General features: G+C 32.8%; 1 protein-coding gene across 34 annotated transcripts in view; it reads left to right on the top strand.

Annotated features, from left to right (window-relative positions):
• Positions 1 to 16,946: 16,946 nt before the first annotated feature.
• Positions 16,947 to 22,143, top strand: part of LOC143253054 (uncharacterized) — a 64,869-nt gene continuing 59,672 nt past the window's right edge. For 21 of the 34 annotated variants that reach the window (XM_076506209.1, XM_076506206.1, XM_076506210.1 and 18 more), the window contains exon 1: positions 17,436 to 17,551. The gene's annotated coding sequence lies outside the window, so the exon portion shown is untranslated. Of the gene's footprint in view, positions 17,552 to 17,621; positions 17,842 to 18,859; positions 20,461 to 22,143 lie in introns of those variants that run through there. The other 13 variants (XM_076506193.1, XM_076506189.1, XR_013029346.1 and 10 more) reach the window with 11 other exon arrangements.

Raw genomic sequence — 22,143 nt, 5'->3', positions numbered from 1 at the left:
CTTTAAAATATTATTCTTTGCTGTAAAATTTGTAAATTATAGTAAAATAATACTTATAATCAGTAAATAAACTTAAAACACAACTGTAAGGAAAGTTTGTTAATAATATTCATAAAACTAATTCATTATTATAATATAAGAATTAATACTTAACTAATTTTATTGTGTTCATAAAAAAGTTTGACTTGTTTTATGTTTTTCTTTACCTTTATTATGCTTACTAAATACAATAAACCATCATCCTTATTACCAAAATGAAGCACTTGCTTGTTACTAGTTGTACATACTGTAGACGTAATATATGATGCTTCGAGTTTCATTTTAGGTTAACTTAGATGTGATGTTGTGAGTAGGATATAGCCCCTGGCGTGAGAGGAAGAAAGGATGTTGTTTGATTCTATTACCTCACAAATGAGTAGTATCAAGGAGTGTTACCAGGAGACGAATAGTGTGATTTTAAGTTGCTACTCATAAACAACCATATCTAAGTCTGTAAATATGTCATGTTTGACCTTGCATGCACACTTATTTTATCTGACAGTACTTCTGTTTTATAATTATGATCAGAAGTTCTACTTTATAATGTCAATATCCAATTATTCTGTAATAAACAAAATGTCTAGATGCATAAAATCATCACTTTATATACAATAGCTTGGAATCGTTTACAGACATATATTGGTTTAACTGCTGTTCATATTTCTGTAAAATGTGCAAACTCTAGACAAATATGGCATGCATCACTATATCTAAAAATAGTAAAGTACAGTTTAACTTATGCGGTTAAACTTTCTATTTTGTATCTTCATTTCATTGTCCTCTAGTTGGTCAGCAGAGATTTATGGACTTTAACACTAAAATTTGGGGATTGATTCTCATCAGGGTGAAGCACTAACAGCCCAATTATGTTGCTTTTTCTCGACAATAAACAAACAAAACACCATTTAATGAATAACAAATAAAGCGTGTAAATGAAAAAAAAAAAAATGTAATTTCACTAAATATGAAGTTTAAGTCATGGTTTACACGTATATACTAATTTCACCTACAATTTATACAGTCCTAAAAAGGAGCGTATTTGTAACAGAAAATTATTCAACCTTTAGATACTTATCATAATAAATCATATTAACCACAGGTAACATAGTACAGTTTAACTTCACAGTTTATATATATTTCATACAGTGGTTTAATCTATAAATACACATGTCTGATAAAGGCTGTTTATCGTGTTAACCTAAATCGCTAAACCATAGTACAAAACTATACAGTTGTATAACCTGTACACTGCTTTCTACGGGAATTACCCATCTAATTTAGCACTTTAAGTCCGTTAACTTACCACTGACTAACTGTGGGATACTGAAATAAAAGTATGGAATATAAAGTTTGATCGAAAGGATAATGCAGAGTTAATATTAACTATTGTACGAATGAGATATATACGGGTAAACAGCAAAGTCAAATTGTACTATACAACCTTTAGTTAATATGACGAGTACGTTACATGTATGGAGTTTCAATCTTTGATGTTAATATGCAAAACCGTTCTTTTCAGGACTATATAGACTGTAAATTAATCTAGTATGTGTAAAACATGTATTATGCTACATATTCAGCCAAACTATTATACATACTATATTAATTTTACACATTCAAACATTTTTTTTATTATTGAATAAATACATATTGTGCTTATAAGGTATAAATATTTATCACAAACATAATGCAGAACTAATATCATGTCCAATACGTTTGCATTCAAAGTCAGACATAGTCTGTATACCATGTTGTTCTAATCCAATATCCAGATAACATCCTGGAGACAGTCGACTCCATCTTGTGCTACTTAATGCAACTATTCACTCTCTGGTAGTGTTCACCATCTGAGCCAGCGTGATATTTCTTTGTACTTGACTGCTAGTGATTCACAGGCTGTGTAACCTCATGGCCTCAAACCACAGCGCTTTCCCTTCTTCACTCGGCCTCCAGCATTCTTTTCACGGTAAAATGGGACTTATACTACTTATGTAAATTTGCTTTGAAGTTCTTGGTTTACAAATCTAGCCATTCTCTGTTTTATTTTGTAAATAAAAAGGCTCAAAACAAATATATATATGTATATGTAAAAAACTGAATATTCATCCACATTTATCTTTTTGTTGAATAATCCAGGGACATGAATCTAGATAAAACCCTATAGATGCTACGAAGTGTAGAAGATCGTCATTTGGAAATCATAAGATATAATAAAATGGTAATGTTTCAAACCAAATTTTAAACATAGAATCATATCTTGAAGGTATATATCCATATAGCAAGAATATGACAAAGTTCCTACAAAGACAAAGAGCTCAGTATTGTTTAAACAACAGACTCTTAAGGAAAGAATTCCGACTAAAATGTGTGTTAAATAAAATATTCAAATAACAATATTTACCTGAAATTTCTTATCTATGAATAGCATAATACTTTCATCGACTTCATTATAAAGATCGGTGTTATGTGTCAAGTGATTCTTTCAGTTTTCAGCGGAAAGATTCGTATGTTTAGATAATGGTCTTACATGTTTTAATTCTTTTTATTAAAAGACCTCAATTCGTTTCCAAGAATATCCTCCATGTCCTTTAAAATTGCAGACAATGTTTCAACATGCTTTCCTGCAGTAAAATATACCTATTAATGTGATAACTGCGTGTATCTTTTTTGGTTTCTTTAATCGTACTACAGACTATTCTGAAAGCTCAGTGGACAAAGAGGTATTTCATGAACACTTTTTAGTAAGGTCTGGTTGAGTCGCACTACAATATGCTAATCCTGAGTTGTTTTCCAGCATTATGGGTACCTCACGCGACGGTCTTTCTTCAATATTATGTGTAGCTGTGGGATTGAATATCACTAATTTCAAATGGTATTGAAGGTTTAACATTTAAATAAAAATTAAAACATACTTGATGTTGATCAAAAAATACAATCGGCATAACAAATTGGAATTACAAATTTATAATGGGAAATTACAACAAAGTTTGTCAATACTCTTTTTCTCAAATCTGTATTTTATTACAAAAATCATACTTGCTATATATCGTAATTCTAAACTGATGTGCTTTGAACACTTCAACAATGGTCAAACTACTGCCTAATTTCATAATTCGCTTATTTTATTTATGATTTAATAACTTTCACTAATTATTATTCTATCAGTTGCAACACCTACACTTATAATATAGTTTAAAACACAGTGTATTTTCACAAACTAAAAGTTTTCATATGTATATACATTTTTTGCACCTCCAGTGATACAACGAACTTACTACTAGAAACCAGGGTTTGATGCCCATGGTAGGCAGAGCACAGATAGCCTACTGTGTAGCTTTGTGCTCAATTCCAAACAATCAACAAGAATTGAATATATACATTTCACCAAAAGTTAAAGAGGAAAACATTTCATACAATTTGAAAAAAATATATCTGAATGGAATTCCAAACCTTTGCACGTTATTACTTATTTTTGTCTGTTGTTATGTGCTCCATAATGAGACATATAGCATAGGTTATCTCATGGTAATAGTTAGAGAGTAACCAGGCACGCAGTTAGAAAGTACCAAACTGATGCCCACCTCGAGGTAGGAATGGATAGAGACGATGACATTATAGTTCTATAAAGTGTCAGGCCCGGCATGGCCTAGCGCGTAAGGCGTGCGACTCGTAATCCGAGGGTCGCGGGTTCGCGCCCGCGTCGCGCTAAACATGCTCGCCCTCCCAGCCGTGGGGGTGTATAATGTGACGGTCAATCCCACTTTTCGTTGGTAAAAGAGTAGCCCAAGAGTTGGCGGTGGGTGGTGATGACTAGCTGCCTTCCCTCTAGTCTTACACTGCAAAATTAGGGACGGCTAGCACAGATAGCCCTCGAGTAGCTTTGTGCGAAATTTCCAAACAAACAAACAAACTATAAAGTGTCATCAGAGAGATCATTACCAGGCCGATATGACAGACGTCATATATCGACTTCATAGTTCCACAAAGTGGAGCCATCACAAGTTTGATCAACAAGACTACAATTAATACAGTTGATAGAAAAAAACTAATTCATTAATTCTATGCATTTCCTGATTATTTATTTTTAAATTATCCTGAAATGACATTTATTTAAATATCATACAAAATTTAATATTATTGTTTGATTTTTTAATTATTAAACAAATGATTAAAGATTTTTCAGTAACATGATTATAATAAAAATTCTGGATACTTTGATGAAACTTTGAAGAATGGACGGCAACTGCCAGTTGTGGAGACACAAGTGTAGAGGACAACGTTTCGAAAGTCTTCCGCCTTTCCTCTTCAAATTAGTGTGTGTGTGCTATCAAAGAATTCTAGACACTATTTTTTAAACAATTTATCAACTTTCTCATAATAAAAAAATGCAATCTCATATACACAAAAAGACACATCTATTAAGGATGTATTTACATGAACATGATTCACGACAATATAATGAACAAATGTATCATTACTGTATTCATGGGATCTAAATTTAGATAGAGGTTTACTTTTCAACACATGTTGAAAATGATATTAAGCATAATAGCCACAATATTGTCCATATACAGACGAATATAGCCCCTGCAGTACTTTTTTATTGTAAGTCCATGTTCGACTGTTATTTTGGTGAATTCTCTTATGTTAAAATCATGTGAAAGCAGTCCTAATAGACTAAAATATTCTCCTTTTTTCGATGTAGTTTGACGTCTTTCTTATTGTTTCGGATCTTTCTCTGTTACATTTACTTTTATCGTGTGTTATTTGCATTTTTATTCTGTATGTATCAAATTACACGTTTTTCACGTGTTTTTTTTTAAACATACTATTTTAAGGTTTTTCTGCTAGTTACCCATTGTGCATCATCATGTAATTGGTCACTGGCAAATACACCTTAAAACTTCTTTTGCATTCACAAATTTTGTGAGAGAACCGAATAAACTTCTAATGTATTATAGCTTCTTAGATATCAGATATAATATTTCTAGACTGATCCATTTCTAGAACTGATCGATTTTCTGCATATGCTAGAACATTTATAATTTTTTGGTACGGTACGACCAAAATATGTTTCAAATTGTAAATTTGCCAGTTTCACCAAGTTGAAGTGAGAATCTCAACAGATGTATCCAGTGCAAAATCGAAGGCAAATGGTGAAAATCTTTCTGAGTATTTGTGTTATACTATATCAATTCTTTGATCTTGAAACTGTTCTCCTGTTCAATTAAATAACGTTTTGTAGCTTTGTGCATGTAGGTGCTTAACCTAAAATGCATTATTAATAGTGAGTTGTAAGTTTTCCTGGAGAACTGAAAACGAGTTGCACATTATATATTTCAAATAATATTTATCTCTTTCTTTCTGAAATGATTTAACATGCAATAGAACAACTAAAGTCTGATCTCGACTTTTCTAGCATAAATAGAAGTGCAGTACTACACTTTTGAATCCAAATCCATCGTTTGACATAATTAAAAATGAATCCTTAATTTAGCGCTTGACGCAACAAACTGACTAGCAGCTCTTGACTTTTCTAGCACAAATAGAAACGTATTGCAGTATAATTTTGAATCTCAATTCATTGTTTGGTATAATACAAAAAGAATCTTCACTTTGCACGATTCAGGGTTTTAAATTTACGCTATTAGGCAATAACTCGTTCTGTAAAAAGATATCTGATTGCAGACAAACACTCATATTGATTTTTTGACTACCATGTGTATGTATGTGTTAACCTTTGAGTCATTTATTCTCAGCGCTCGTAAAATTGAGATTGTCAAAACAACCCACTGTCTTTTATCCAAATGGAGGATGTCAAATGACGTCTTGAAGCATTTTTAGATATTAAGCATTATTATATATTCAAATGATTCAGAAAAAATTAAATAAAAGATGAAGAATAATGTACAAACTATAAGGTTTCTGGGTACACTGCATTTATGGGAGGTGATGGTATGAGAGAGAACGTCTAAGCTGGCAAAAGGTCAAGAACAAGGAAAAGAACCGTTAATTGGTATAGTATTGGATGCTGAAAGTAAAAATAAAGTAGTTTACTTGAACTAATGCTAGCAAAGCCGTGAGAATGTTAGAAGGAATTCAGTAACAAAACTGGTGACTACACATCAATGTCTCCCTGCAAGAGCAAATACTATTAAGAAATTTTATTTTAATGGTGGGAGTTGGTATTTTGATATAGTACAGATGACTGAACGGTGTGGAGTAACACAAGTACATAGGCGGACGATATAACATAACACAACATAACATAATATTTTGGGACAACAAGGAACCTATTAGTCCATCTCGGCTGTTCCAAACTCTAAACTAAATTAAATTAAAACACATAAAAGCCAGTCCTTATTATTCATATATATATATATATATATATGAAGCTTTTCTTAATCTAACTTTAATTTATTTTCTGTAAAACATCTGATGACATTTCATTCCAAAGTCCAACAACCTTTTCAGAAAACTAAAACTGATGAATCCTTTCCTGTCAAAATTTATATTTGTATCCCTTAGTTTTCTTATTTTCGCTGTTAAATATGAAAAAAAAAGATGATGCATCAACACTATAAGTTCCATTTACAATCTCAAACACCTCAATCACTTCCCCCTAATTTTTCGCTTTTCAAGAGAAAACAATTTGAAAGATTTCAGCCTCTCCTCATATGATAACCACTCCACCCGAGACGTCATTCTATAACCATTTTCTGAACCATTTCTAATAATTTGATGTCTTTCCTAAGGTAACAAGCCAAAGACTGAACACAATATTCCAATTGTGGCGTAACAAGTGATCTGTACAATCAGATTATAACCTCTTTAGATTTATGCTCAATATTTTTGTAAATACAAATTTAAATCCTATTTGCCATACCAGTAGCAGCAGCACACTTCTTAGATGGCTTTAGAGAGTGATCACCCATTACCCTAAAGTTCCTTAGTTTCATTACACTGTTAAGGTTATTCTCATTCAAATTATACTAATAATTCTATTTTGGTAACCCGCATACATCATGTTGCATTTATTACAATCTGCCATTTATTTGCTCAACTTAATAAATAATCTAAATCCTTTTGTAAGGCAGCACCATCCTTTTCACAGCTAGCAACACCCGAGACCTTGATATCATCTGCTAATTTAAGTAATTTATTAATTAGTTCTTCATCTGTAACATAGATGTAACTCAAAAAGAGTAATGTTATTAAGATTGAGCCCTGAGGCACTCAACTTGTGGCATTAATCCAGTTTGATTGAACTTCATTTATAACAACGTTCTTCTTTCTTTCATCCAGCCACTCTTCTATCCAATTTGTTAAGCTGTCCCTCGCACCTATAGAAGCAATTTATTTACCAGCTTTTTATGTAGTACCTCGTTGGATGTTTTCTAATAATTCAGATACACCAAATCTACACTCTTACCTTCATCTACATAACCAGTAACCTTTTTACGAATGTCAAAAGTTTTCTAAGGCAAGATTTCCCCTTAGTGAAACCTTGTTAAATATCCAATAAAACTATAAACTTTATTAAATAACTTCACAAAGCATTTTGAACAGACTTTTCAAAACTTTTCCCATAACTGCTGTAAGACTAATGGACCTATGATTACTAGAACAATTTTTATCACCCCATTCAAAGGAGGAGTCATATTTGCTAACTTCAGATCCTCTGCTACTTGTCCACTGTTCAAGAACTGATAAAAATAGTAGTAATTGGCTCACGTATCCATCCATTAACTTCCTTAAAAACCCTTGGGGAAGTGTTATCTACATCAGAAGCTTTATCGTTTCTCAAACTTCAAAATAATTCAGTCAACTTGTCTGATCTCACTTCCATTTATCAAGATGTGGAATACTACTTAAACCTTCTCCGGTAAAAACTGATGATAAAGCAAAATTTATTAATCCAACCATCTCATTACCATCAGAGATGAATCTTCTTCTATAATCCTTCAAGAGTCCTACTCTCCTTCAAACATTTCGTTTACCATTAACGTATTTAAAGAAATCCTTAATGTAATTTTTTACAATTTCAGCCAACCCTTTCTCATAAATTCCCTTTACTGTCCGAATTTCCTATTTCAGCAATTTTCTTGATATTGTATAATCTTCTAAGTCTCCTGTCATACCACTCAGTTCAAATTTCTTACATTTATGATGTTTTTATTTAATTTTATCTCTTAAATTCTTTGTAAGTCAACCTGTTTTTACATTCTGCTACCCTTTTCTTTCTATAAGGAATATGTTTGCCTTAAATATTTAAAAAATATTTTAAAACATGTACTACATCTGATCATGTCTCCAAATAAGTAAGTTGTCCAATTTACAACGGGTAATTATTGTTGTATCCCTTCAAAATTTGTAACCAAAATATCATTATTCATTATCTCCGTATGCAACAAAACATTAAACCTAATGGATTTGTTTTGTTTTTGAATTTCGCACAAAGCTACTCGAGGGCTATCTGTTCTAGCCATCCCTAATTTATCAGTATAAGACTAGAGGGAAGGCAACTAGTCATCACCACCCACCGCCAACTCTTGGGCTACTCTTTTACCGTCACATTATACGCCCCCACGGCTGGGAGGGCGAGCATGTTTAGCGTGACGTGGGCGCGAACCCGCGAATTACGAGTCGCACGCCTTACGCGCTTGGCCATGCCAGGCCTAAAACCTAATAGAACTATTGTATATTTATATATTTGAAGTTAACAATAAATCTAAAATAACATTGTTTCTATTAGATTTCTTGATTAAATGGTGAAAAAAGCCATCTTGAACAGTTTCCAGAAGCTTTCTCTCTCATAGTTTGACTAGCATTTCTCAGTCTATATGTCTGAAATTAACACCACCCACAGTGTCTCACTAATTTCAGCAATATCATTTCGTGTTTATAACAAATTCCCACTAAAAATGCATATCCATTAATAGAAACTCAAATGGATTCAGTACATTTGCTATTATCTTCACTGTACTCAACTTCAACAGAATATAATTCACACTTTACATATAAAGCCATTCCTCCCCCTCTTAAATATTATATACCTATTAACTAGCCTTAATCTATCATCAAAATCATCTATATTTAACCATATTTCAGCTATTCCCATTACATGAAAATTCTCCATTCCTACTAATGCTCTGAAATCCTCCTTTTAATTTCTTATACGTCTAGCTTTACGAAAGTAACAATTAATCCTATCCTTATAAATACTTCTATACTCATTTTCTTAATTGAACTTTCCTTCACCTCTTATTTTTTGCATTTGGTTTTTCCTGGTCCTAACCAGTGTCTAGTTCTAGTTTAAAACTTTATAACAGTTTATAACTGAGTTAATAACCTTAGTAAATAAGCAAGACTCTGCACTATTCAAATGCAAGTCATTCGTTCCGTAAAACTCCTGTCTTCCACAGAACCCATCCAACAAGTCCAACCACCTAGCATTTAGCTCTAGTGACCTACTTATAACTTCATCCTCACAGTTCATTTTTAGCAATATCCCTGACAGTATTAAGTTATGATATTCTTGTTGTACTTGTTAAATTTGTTTCTGCAACCTACATGCACCACAAAATAGCATCTCTGCTAGTCCACTTTATTATATTTCAAAATATGTTAGTTATATTTTCATCTTGCTCCTTGGTAACATAATTTGTTTATTTTCTCCCTATTTACCCCACAGACTTTTCTATCCACAATCCTTTTCAAAGAACCACCTACAACTATAACCTGCTTTTTATCTACTTCCTTCTCTGACCTTTTTGCTTTCCTTTTCGTCAATAGTTCTTCATCTGCCAAAGCCAATGGCTGAAATTTTTACACTCGTCATTAACATAGTCTTTAAGATAATGCCTCAGTATTTCCAACAGATCAATGTACGATATTAAATTTATACACCTGGAGCTTTTAGAGCCATCTTGCTATAAGGCCTTCTGGATTACAAAATTTACCAGCTGATTAAAAGCTGCATGATCTGTCTGAAGCTAATCTTTTGTCCATAAAGATAATGATCGAATGGACTCAAGGATAGAACAACACTTAGGAGATCCTTCTGAGTTGTATATTTCCTTTTCTATGTTTAATCCCTTGACAAGCTAACGCAGGCAATCACATGTGCTTTCACATATCGCAATTGTGACAAACTTCCCCACTGCAAAAAACACTGACATCTGTGTCTAAAACGATGGATATTCTAGAAATGTGTATGCTAATATACGAGTAGTTTTCAACTCCTTCTTCAGTTTGCTGAACACTTCTTTGCAATCAGTAGTCCAACAAAACTTATTTAACTTCTTAAGTAGTTTGTGTAGAGAAATAGTTACATCAGAGAAACTTCTACAAAATAATGATATTAAAATCCTCTTGTCTCTTGCATATTCTTTGATGTTGACATATCCTGGACAGACTCAACCTTTAATGGACCTGTAGACACTCCTACTTTGCTGACTACATGCATCAGAATGCCCACCTGTTGACAGAGCAATTCACACTTCTTAGGATTTGCCTTAAGGTTCGTTTTCCTAAACCAGTCTAGAACCCCTTTAATATTTGTAAACCTTATTAAAATGACTTTTTATGCACAGTTATGCCATCCAAGTAGATGAGTATGACATTCCAGGTTGTGTTCAAACATGAAAGACTTTACTAACTTGTGAAATGTAGCAGGAGTATTACATAATCCAAAAAGTAAAATGATAAATAACTACAATTAATTTCCTGTAGTAAAGGCTATTTTCGCTCTACTTGCTATATCGATTTCCATTGGCTGATAGCCACTTTTATGATAGAACATTAAAAACATCTCAACTCAAACAGAGTATCCAAGGTAGAGTCAATTATTGGTACTGGATAGGCAGCCATTTTCATAACTTCATTAATCTTCGGATAGTTCTTACAGAGCTTTATTGATCCAGATTTTTCTTAATAAGTACAACAAGCGATGCCAAAGACTAGTTCTTGGTTCTATCCCTGTTATGTCATGACTTCTATCTTTTTTAATGTTCCAGTCTGTTGTGCAACTGAAAGTCATCTGACTAACTAATGTATTGAAGCTGCATCTTCAGTTTTAATTTTCTGATATACACCCTTGTGCAAATTAATTGAAACAAGACGGAAAATTACGATTTTTCAATTTTTTGCGTTTTATTTCTGAGAATCCAAAAATTACTCACAAATTAATACGTGATATGACCGCCTTTATTTTTCAGAAGATCATTAAACCGCTTTGGCATCGAGTCACGAGTTGACTGCAATCTTTACTAATTTTTGGATCGCGGCACCACACCTCAATTATGACCTCAATTAGCTTATCTTTCATAGTACAGTCTTTTCTCCGAAGTCTATTTTTACAAATTGCCTAAAGATTTTCAATAGGATTTAAGTCCAGAGAGTTTCCAGGCCAGTCCAGCACCTTTGTTCGCGTTGTAGTCATAAAATTCTTCAAAAGTTTTGATGTGTGGCATGGAGCCAGATCTTGCTCAGAAATGTCAGATCCATCTCTTTTGCAATTCTGGAACGACTTTTTTCTGCAAAACTTCGATGTACTGTGGTCCTTGCATCATACCTTCTACGATATGCAAGCCTCCGACGCCATAGTAGCTGAAAAAGCCCAAAACATCTTCAAGGGATGTTTTACGAACTGATTGATGTGAGATTCTTGAAGTTTCTCACCTGGAGATCTGCGAACATGCAGACTTCTTTGACCCTGTACAAAGAAATGAGTCTCGTCACTGAACAACACCTTCCTCCATTGTTCTTGCGTCCAGTTCTTGTATTTTTCTTCATTGAGTTGGTAAAAAGTTGTTTTTTGACAGGTCTCCTTGCCTTTCGAACGCAATTTCGAATGACGTAATATTCCTCAAATTTCGTTATATATCCCAAAATTAGATCAACCGTACTGCAAAACACAGCTAATGACGCCGTCTGTGTGAAAAAATGACTAGTAAAGGAAATAAGCAGGTCCAGCGAGCCTACACCGGCCGCCATGCTGAAAATATTGTAAAATGACTATTTGCTTCAATTAATTTGCACAAGGTTGTATATTACACATTAAGTCTAAGTCGTGAGGCTTACTGAAAAAGGTGTTTTCATATTGTATGAGAAAGTTATTTAACCAATAGTAACAGTCAATTGTAAGTCCTCTGCAATTTTAGCCATACAACTATTGTAATTAAGGTGGTAAGCTGTCTTTATATAAGTGTTTGACATTGGGCTATTTGTATATTTCATCAAAGGTCACTACTTCTGACGTTCTATGATGAAGAAGTATTATTTGCACCTCTCATCTTGCAATTTTTTATCCAGATTGAGTTTCTGGTCAGCAGCAATTTAATTACATGCATATATTTCATGCTTACAAAAGATTAACATGTTTCTAAAACAGTAATTTATTAAGTTACTAAATCTACTTGAGGTCGTATGCCAATTCCTTCCTGTATATTACTTTTTGTAGTAGAATCCAGGCACAGAAACTACCTATTATTTGATGAACTAACTTTATCCTATTCTAATTTATCTTGACTGTGTGGGTCTGCGTTTCGACTATCATGTAGAACAGAGATATTTCCAGATACTGATGATCTAGTTTTCTGGCAGGACAGCTGCTGAAAATTTGAGGAATATAAGACTAGATTTGTTATTTTCAATCAAGTTAATTTCTCTCTTGAATGAGTTGAAACCCACTTAATGTTATTAATTTTGGAGTGTCACCAAGTTGTTATACCTGGTTTTGATCTGTCTAGCTGCCATGCATCTTCCAATACCCTTCAGTTTCAGTTTCAAAAGTAATAAGTTAATTATAGTAACTCCAAAAAATTTTCTGTTTAGGAAAGATCAGGTAAATGGGTGTTTGGGTTTTCTTAAATGCCAAAATTTACTTCATTCATGACAAACCTTTGGTACCATTGCTTAGGATGAAATTGTTAGAGGAATAGTATCTGATCTGTTTCTTTTATACTCCCAAATTAATTTTTATTTTGCAACTTGCCTCCAGGCATGTTTCAGCAATCTGGAAAGCTAATGGAAGAAAAGAAAGTCATACTGATTTGAAAGTAAGATTAAAAGATTTTCATCTGGTTCGAATACTTCTTATTTTAAGTATTGAGTGCTATTTTGCTTTTTGATAGGTTTTCTATAGCTTCAAGATATTTAGTGAATTGCAGTGTGATCTCTTGAGAACTGCTGTTAATATCAGCTGTTCTATTGTAATGTGCTATTCCTGAATACAATGGTGGAAAACTCAAAGAATATAGACCCTATAAGGTAATGCGTTCCAGCCATGTGTATCAGCATCTAATACTCCTGAGTTCCATGTTCAAAGGATTTTTAGACGTTGCTAGAGGAAAGTTGCAATAAACAGGCAATGTTTGCCAACCCTACCCACCTTATCACTTTATGATCACCACAAATATCATGCAAGGTTTATCTTAATACACTAGAAACCTTCTCATAAAGAGAGAGTTAGTGATGTTAAGTGCCAACAAGATATTCATGTCCATGTAATCGTGGGTGATGATCTTATTGTTGTGAGCACTCATCACTCAGAACTCGGCAGGAGTTTGCTATTTGGTCAGATATGTACGTTTCAGTTACTAGAAGTATGTTAACGCCAGAATAAATTAAAATTTCGTAGTCAATCTATTTCCAAATAACATAAATGGTGGGAGGTTACCCTTTCTAGAACTGGCAAAATGTATCAAAGTGAAATGAATATAACCCAGTTCTTTAAGGGATTGAAGTATAAAATCTATGTTGTTTATTTTAGCGTCTTTGTTACAGTACATAGCTGCTTGAAACCTCTGATATGTAAGACCAAACGACACTGCACAGTATAAAAGGTCTGGCATTAGATGTTATGCAGTACCTGACAGAAGAGAATAAAAAGAGAATTTAAGGCTTGTAAGCATGTTACACACAAAAACGTTGGCACATGTGCTAATGAGCTGTGATACTTTAATTGTATAATTTACTTTAGTAGGTGGTTGCAACACTAAGTTATTTTAGGGAGTTCCTAATGAGTTCATGTGACACCATTTGAGAGTCAGAGAGTACGCTTCTAGCTGAATCTGTGTCAGCATCAGCGAGGTTTGATCTCATAACTTAATACACGTTGAAAAATAAGAGAAACCTATAGTAGCAGTTGCAGTGGCTCTGAAAAAGACTCATAGTCAAATGGTGTAATTCTAAATTAAAGAAGAGAGCAACAATTGTCAACACCCCATTGATACTACATGATGAATCAATTAAACCCAAAAAGTTTTATTATGTATACATTAAGTCCTATCTAGAATGATCACAGCTAGTTTTCTGCTGTTGATAATAATACGAATATAATAATATCACCACTAATATAGTATTTTCATCTCAACTATTAAACATAAGTTCAATACATATACACTGCTGGCTAAAATCTTAAGGCCAATGAATATAAAGATAAAATATACATTTTGCGTTGTTAGACTCAACCACTTATCTGAGTAGATTTTTGAAAGATAAAAATAAGAAAAGGGAAAATAAAAATAAAACACTTTTTTAGCGTTTAATAGGGAAAATGTGAACACTATGAAATTAGCCTAAATATTAGCTGGTCAAAAGTTTAAGACCATACTGAAACAAAGCGTTAAACACATAACAAAATTTAGTCATTTGTGTTCAAGCATTAGCGTTGTCAACATCTCCCACTGACATCTCCTGTGTTACATTGGGTAAAACATGGCAAAGGCTAAAATGTTGACAGAGTTTGAACGTGGCAGAATTGTCGAGCTGTAAAAGCAAGGTCTCTCTCAACGTGCCATTGCTGGTGAGATTGGGCGTAGTAAAACTGCTGTTGCAAATTTCTTAAAGGACCCTGAGGGATACGAAACGAAAATTTCAAGTGGTCGGCCAACGACAATTTCGCCGGCGTTGAGCAGGAGGATTCGACGGGTTGTCCGACAAGACACCAGCCGATCGTCGAATCAGAATAAGGCCCTTAAGGACGCAGAATGCAACTCAAGAACAATAAAACGGAATCTACGAGAGAAAGGCTTTAAAAACCGTAAACGTCTTCAAAGACCACGCCTCCTTCCACACCACGAAACAGCTCGGTTAAACTTTGCTGAGAAGCACCAAACATGGGACATAGAAAAGTGAACGAAGGTTTTGTTCTCTGATGAGAAAAAATTTAACCTGGATGGTCCAGATGGTTTCCAACGTTACTGGCACGGAGACATTTTCTACACGACACAGTGGAGGAGGTTCCATCATGATCTGGGGTGCTTTCTCCTTCCATAGAACAATGGAGCTTTAGGTTATACAGGGGCGTCAAACAGCAGCTGGATGGTCCAGATGGTTTCCAACGTTACTGGCACGGAGACATTTTCTACACGACACAGTGGAGGAGGTTCCATCATGATCTGGGGTGCTTTCTCCTTCCATAGAACAATGGAGCTTTAGGTTATACAGGGGCGTCAAACAGCAGCTGGCTGCATTGGCGTGTTGGAGAGAGTATTTTTATTGACTGAAGGCCCTCACTTGTGTGGAAATGACTGGATCTTTCAGCTGGACAACGCTGCAATCCACAGTGCCCTCAGGTTAAAGGACTTTTTCATGGCGAATAACGTGATTTTTTGTACCATCCAGCGTGTTTGCCCAAACTAAACCCCATTGAAAATGTTTGGGGGTGGATGGTAAGAAAAGTCTATAGAAATTGACGTTAATTCCAAACAGTGCATGATTTTCGTGAAGTCATCTTAACCACTTGGAATAACATTCCAGCCAGCCTTCTGCAAACGCTTATATCGACCATGCCAAAGCAAATGTTTGAAGTTATTCGTAATGACGGCCGTGCAACTCACTACTGAGACTTCTTGTTGGGCATTTCCTACCCTGTTCAGGACTTATTTTTGGTATAATCTTAAACCTTTGACCAGCTAATATTTAGGCTAATTTAATAGTGTTCACATTTTTTCTACTAAATGATAAAAAAGTGTTTTATTTTTATTTTCCCTTTTCTAATTTTCATCTTTAGAAGCTCAACTCAAATAAGTGGTTGAGTCTAACAACGCAAAGTGCATATTTTATCTTTATGCTCATTGGCCTTAAGATTTTGGCCAGCAGTGTATATATATACACACACACAAATCGTAGAAATATGCTGATTATACTCTTATGATTTTTCTGATGTTGTAGATGGAGAGGTATTGAAACCCACAATTAGAGTGAGAGAGCAATGAAGGAGTGCTGCTTGCTATAACTGTTGGCAGTTTTTATCACTATTGAGATATGTGTTCTTTGCCTGTGTTTACACAGCAGTCACATATCGACCATATAGACCAAATAAGTAACAGGCGATATCTTTGAGTAACAAACTCCATTATTTTTTCAATAGGAATGACATCAGTCACATGTGTTGTGCACATGCCATAAGAATAATAGTATTATTGTTTCGTATACAAAAAGGTATATTTTCCCAGTGTGGAACCATTATGAAGGAATTATTGAGAAATACTTAAAACAAATATATACTTCTACTTCACCGAGAGCTCTCTCAAGTAAATACAAACTTTGGATTCTTTTCTATTTGAATAAGAATTATTACAACAATACAGCTTGCATTACATTTAGGTGAAGTCTTAGTCATTCTGTAGTTCCAGATAGAATTTAGTAAATAAGAAAACTCAGAAACAGATTAAACGACATTGCATTAAGGACCCTTTCATAAAAGGGGTCCCGAGCAATTGTCCAGTTTGCCAAATAAGTAAGACCGCCTGTGGTTACATCTAATCTCCGTGTTTGATTTAAACTAAGCTGGGTTGACTCAGGTTTATCATGTGACACTTTTTTTTTTTTTTGGTACTTCGTGTTTTCTGCGGAAAGCTGGTTAATCTGCTCATTTCTGTGAAAGTAAACCATAGCACTCGAGAATACCAGAGCTTGACATATTACATGTTAAAGTGTTAAAAAACTGAAAGCGAACATTTTAATTATTAATTGTATAGGCCAGAGCTATACTGGTAACAGCAGAGGAGAATGATCGTAAATAAGGACCCTTGAATATGCTAATATGATTAATTAGTGTACCGTAGTGGGATTGACGAAGCACATTTTCAAAGCTACAGTCATTTTATATTTGTTTCTCTTTGTCTACGGTATTTCTAAAAATACCACATTCATTGTTATTTTCAATATTTATTTTGCTTTTTTGATTCACCAGAAATATTTAATTATTTTATTTAAGGCAACTAAAATATGAACATTCTCTTTGCGTATATTGAACGAATTTCCAACTAAAATCACAAATATCATAAAAAATATATGTACATACTTCAGCGGTTGTCAAAAAAAAAAAAAGAGCGTTTGAATAATTTCGCTCACTTACTTTTTCAAGCTGTTGTTTGAAAGATTTGGGCAGGTGTGTGTTGTGTCTTAGTTTCCGATGATATGTATTAGTATTTGTATTTCACTCATTTTTTGCGTCAAGTTGAATAATAGTTTTTATTAATTAACAATAAAGCAGTTCATGGTAAAGTATCAATATAATACTGAATATAGTATAACATTATCATTATGTTAGAAACGATGTTAACAATAGTGGTATTAGGTGATAATACTGTTAGTGTTAGTTACTTTAACAGTGTAAATTAAGTTACAATATTTAAAATATAAGTCATAGTTACTAATAGAGAGTACTAAGTCAAGTCTTTAAGGAAATTTACGTAATATTGGTAGTACTACCAGTAATATTATTAGTATAAATTTTAGTTAATATCCGTTTATTATTGAAAAGGGTTCAGAAGAGGGCTACTATTACTGGTGACTAATTGTTTTGTTACCGTTGATATTATTAAGTAAGATTCGGTTTTCGTGGGTGGGTTATCTGTGTTGAAATTTAAGTTTTTAAGTTGAAGTGTGATGTTATTGATGTTTGTGTTAGGTTGTCAAAATAGTTGGAGAAATGAATAAGTAAATTCTAATAGTACAAAAATACAGCCTTGAAAGTGGAATGATCAAATGGACTTTTTGTTTGTCTTTAAATTTGTTTTGGTGTTTATCAATATCATATGTCAAAACTTATTTTTAACTGTTTTGAAGTTTAAAATATATAGCCTGATCTCTTTTTTTCTTTTCTTTTTGGAGATTAGAAGATTTTATTTTTTTATATGCTGTGTGAAATTATTTTTTTGGCTTTTCCCCAATTTTTTAAATTTACAAGGTCTAGCCACTTTAATTTGTATCAAATTATTTGTTTCATATATATAAGAATTATTTTCATATTAGTTTAACTTTTGCTACCCCTCAGTAATTTGAGTACGCTTGAAGTATTTGGAACAAATCAGTGGTAGATACAAGTCAAGAATGTGAGAAACTACATAAATAACTGCATTGGGTAGAAGTCACTGCAAATTAGGCAGTTTTATTTTTCAAACAGGATGATCTAACTTTAAAATAAATTACCTTTAGACAAAGTGAATACATGAAGATTGGGAGAGTTCAAGAAAGTATTTCATGAGTATGAAATGAATGAGATGGTTTTGACAAATTATTTATTGGTCTGTTATTGTCTCTCAAATATTATGAATAATGGTGAAAAGAACAAAAACATTAAGTCAGTTTTTCTTCTTAGATAATGGTTTACTACATGTTGACAAAAGAAATGAAATTTTAGTTTCTAATTTTCAGAAATCTGATTTTGAGGTCGTATGACAAGATTTATTATCAGGGAATTGGGACAAAAGTTCAAAGATGGTGGGGTTAAAATTTGGAAAATTTAAAAAAACGTTTTTAGTTTGAGATATATGTTAGCAGTAAAAAGAATAAAAAGGAAAATTACACCTACCTAGTTTAAAAACAAAAAAAGGAGAAAATCAGATCTAAATGCCATGAGTTCAAGTTGGTAGAAAGGTTGAAAGATGTTTTGAAGTATGAAAATGCTACAGATTTGTTTTAAAAAGGTGGTAAAGAATTCTGAAAGAGCTTATATAACATTTACACCCAATTAGGGTCCTATCATTAAACCAAACTCTTAAAAAAAAAAAATTAAAGCAAGCCCTTATCATTTAAATATTCATCAAGCCTACCCTTAAATGTAGTGCATAAATAAGATCTGCAGGCAACTATTTCAAAAGATGAACCACCATATTAGAAAAATAAAACAGATGGCTTGTCCTACTGTTTACACTATCCAGCACAAAACATGATGTTACATTAACAATGTCAACTTTCTTAACAATTGTTACCACCTCAACCAAATGCTTTTATCAATAGAAAACCATATCAGAGATCTTAACTTGTCCATGTATAACAACCTTTCCATTCTCAGTGTCATCCCAATAACCTTCTTTTGAACTCTTTCAAACAGTTCAATGTTCTTCTTAAAGTAAGAAGCCCGTGAATGAATATAAAATTTAAATGAAGAATACAGACATATATATATATATATATATATATATATTCAGTATTTCTCTAGATAAAACTTTAACCATGTTTTCCTCACCACTAGTAACAACAAAATGCTCGAATGACTGAAGAGAAAATCATTTAAATCAGTGGTTGCCAACCAGGGGTGCGAGATAGCATTCCAGAGGGTGCGAGATAACATTTGTTTTGGCCACCTTCACTTTTATTCTTAAATAAATAATTACTGTGAGGGGTGCAAGAACATATTAAATTTTTTTAGGGGTGCGAGGCATAAAAAAGATTGGGAACCACTGATTTAAATACTAAGGTTCATTTTTTTAATAGCACCATTAAAGCTAATTCCATCAAATTATATTTTAAAATTATGATAGTCAACATACATTATTTTCCATGTAATGTATATAAGCTGAGTTTGTTTGCACCTTTTAGCCATTTGTTCCTTATATGTTTCCTCATTTTTGATCAGTTTGCACCAAACTTGAAACAGTGATGGATAATGACATGACAAAGGTCATATTGATAGAATTCTTGAAAACAATTTGTCTTTCTTTTCTGTACTGGTACCTTTATACATTTTTATTATAATTTTAATGGTTGTTATATTAAGAAAAAACAGAAGTAGAAATTTTGATTTTTTGTAGGAAATGAGTTTTTGTTTCATCCATTTAATGGACAAGTACTCCACCTAGTTTATTGTAATGAAAAACCATCTGCCTTTTATTCGTCCAACTCACAAAGTTGAAATATAAAGCAGGATTTCTTCATTAGAATTATCATCAAATTTAAGCTCATGAAAAACAGCTACTGATAATGTTAAAATAACAGCAAGGATATTTTTTAAAATTATATTAAACATAAGCAGAATGTTAGAATGGGAGATGATGCAAATATTGTTGAAGATTGTGAAATGGCTGAGCTTTTAAACTTTTTCCACAGGTTTTCAGAAAAGATAATATTAGCAATATTCCTGACTTTGACCATTCTATTGGAAATATAGGAGTTGACCTGTATCATGTAAATATCAATCCCTTGGTTGTATGTAGAGAGACTGAGAGATTAAAAACAAAGCAAAACTACCATACAAAGTTGTAAAGGAGGTCAATATTAAAAGAGTCTGTTTTATCTGGGGGATTAGAGTTTCATTTTACAAAGGAGATGGTATTAATAACCCTGAAAATCATAGGTCAGTTAGTCTTATTTTAGTAGTGGGAAAACAAATGGAAGATTGACATATGCAATAAACCATTTCATCCTACATATATAAACACAAACATGCACACTCTTGAGTAAAGTAAAAATTTAAATACATCCATTCTATTCTAAAACAGAAACTCAAGTCTGGTCACTTAATCCAGACCTGGTGAGTACCTGTGTTGACTTTTAACACTTTACTTGGTTTGTTAGATACAATTCTGGTTCTCTCAATGTTTAAAAAATATTTACCTGACTTAACTTTGGTAAACCATTTTTTGGCATATTTTTAATTATGTGCTTGAATTTCTTCACATATTGTATGTTATAATCAGTGCTAGATGGCATTTAGGATTTGTTTTATTGAAATAATATATATCATTTATAAATCCAGTTATGTAATATTCATTTATTGATTTGCATTGTGTAGATATATAACAAATTACAAAAGACTTGTTTTAATAACACAAATATAGGTTATTAAAAAAGCCAAATTTAAAAACCTGAATTTTTTAGTTATTTAAAAAAAAAACCCAGAAAAGGTTAATAATAATAATATTATTCTTACACTACACAAAATAATGTATTGTCTCTGGTCATCATAAGCCATGATTAGGTCATTGAATTTAAAATAGGCTGTCAAATAATGACACTTAAAAGTCATTTCTCTGTAGAATCTTCATGTTTAATATACTCTTGTAACACATTTCAGAAAAATATATCCTTGAAACTGTAAGATACACACATATAAGTAAAATAATTAAGCAATTATACAATGCCTAGGTTGTAAACATCAACTGTAAAGCAAGTCATTTGATTTACAACTTTTAGCAATATGAATTTCTTCTCAGCTGGGTGTAATTAAACTTAAAGACTGCATATATTGCATAACCACAGTCTCAATCTGTATATTATGCACTTTATCTTTTGTAGTTAAATGCAAACACAATGTCAATAGAAGGTATTGTTCTCAGTTTCATGTATTTTATAGTTGAAGTAATATAAAATTTAAAGACAATAATGGGCCAATTGATCAATCGAGACAATCTTATCTACTAAACTAAACTTTAAAAATCAAACAAAAGCCTCACTAACTCTTAACAATCAAAGTATCTTAGCAGTGACATTAACACAGTTTGATTGTACTTCATTTTTAACAACTGGTTGCCCTCTTTCATCTAGCCAATCTTGTATCCAGTAAACTTACTGAAAAGATGATCAACCAAAAAAAAGCATCATTCTTTTCTTCCATAACACAGTTAAAGTTATTCCAATTAAAATATAATTGAAATCATAACATATGTGCTTTACCTTGCATATTTTATAAGGCATCTGCCATTTATTTACCCATATTGCCAAGTATTCTAAAACTTTTGTTAAGTAACAGCATAATTGTCACAGCCAGAAAAACCTAAGAGTTTAATATGGCCAGCAGATTTAAGTGATTTATTGGCTAATTCTTCATCTGTATCACAGGTACAAATTGCAGAGAGCAAAGATTCTGAC

Source organism: Tachypleus tridentatus, chromosome 6 (genome assembly GCF_004210375.1).
Source record: "Tachypleus tridentatus isolate NWPU-2018 chromosome 6, ASM421037v1, whole genome shotgun sequence".
Classification (NCBI taxonomy): Eukaryota; Metazoa; Arthropoda; class Merostomata; order Xiphosura; family Limulidae; genus Tachypleus; species Tachypleus tridentatus.
Note: the sequence above shows the minus strand (reverse complement) of the source record. Positions and strands in the feature narration are given on the sequence as shown.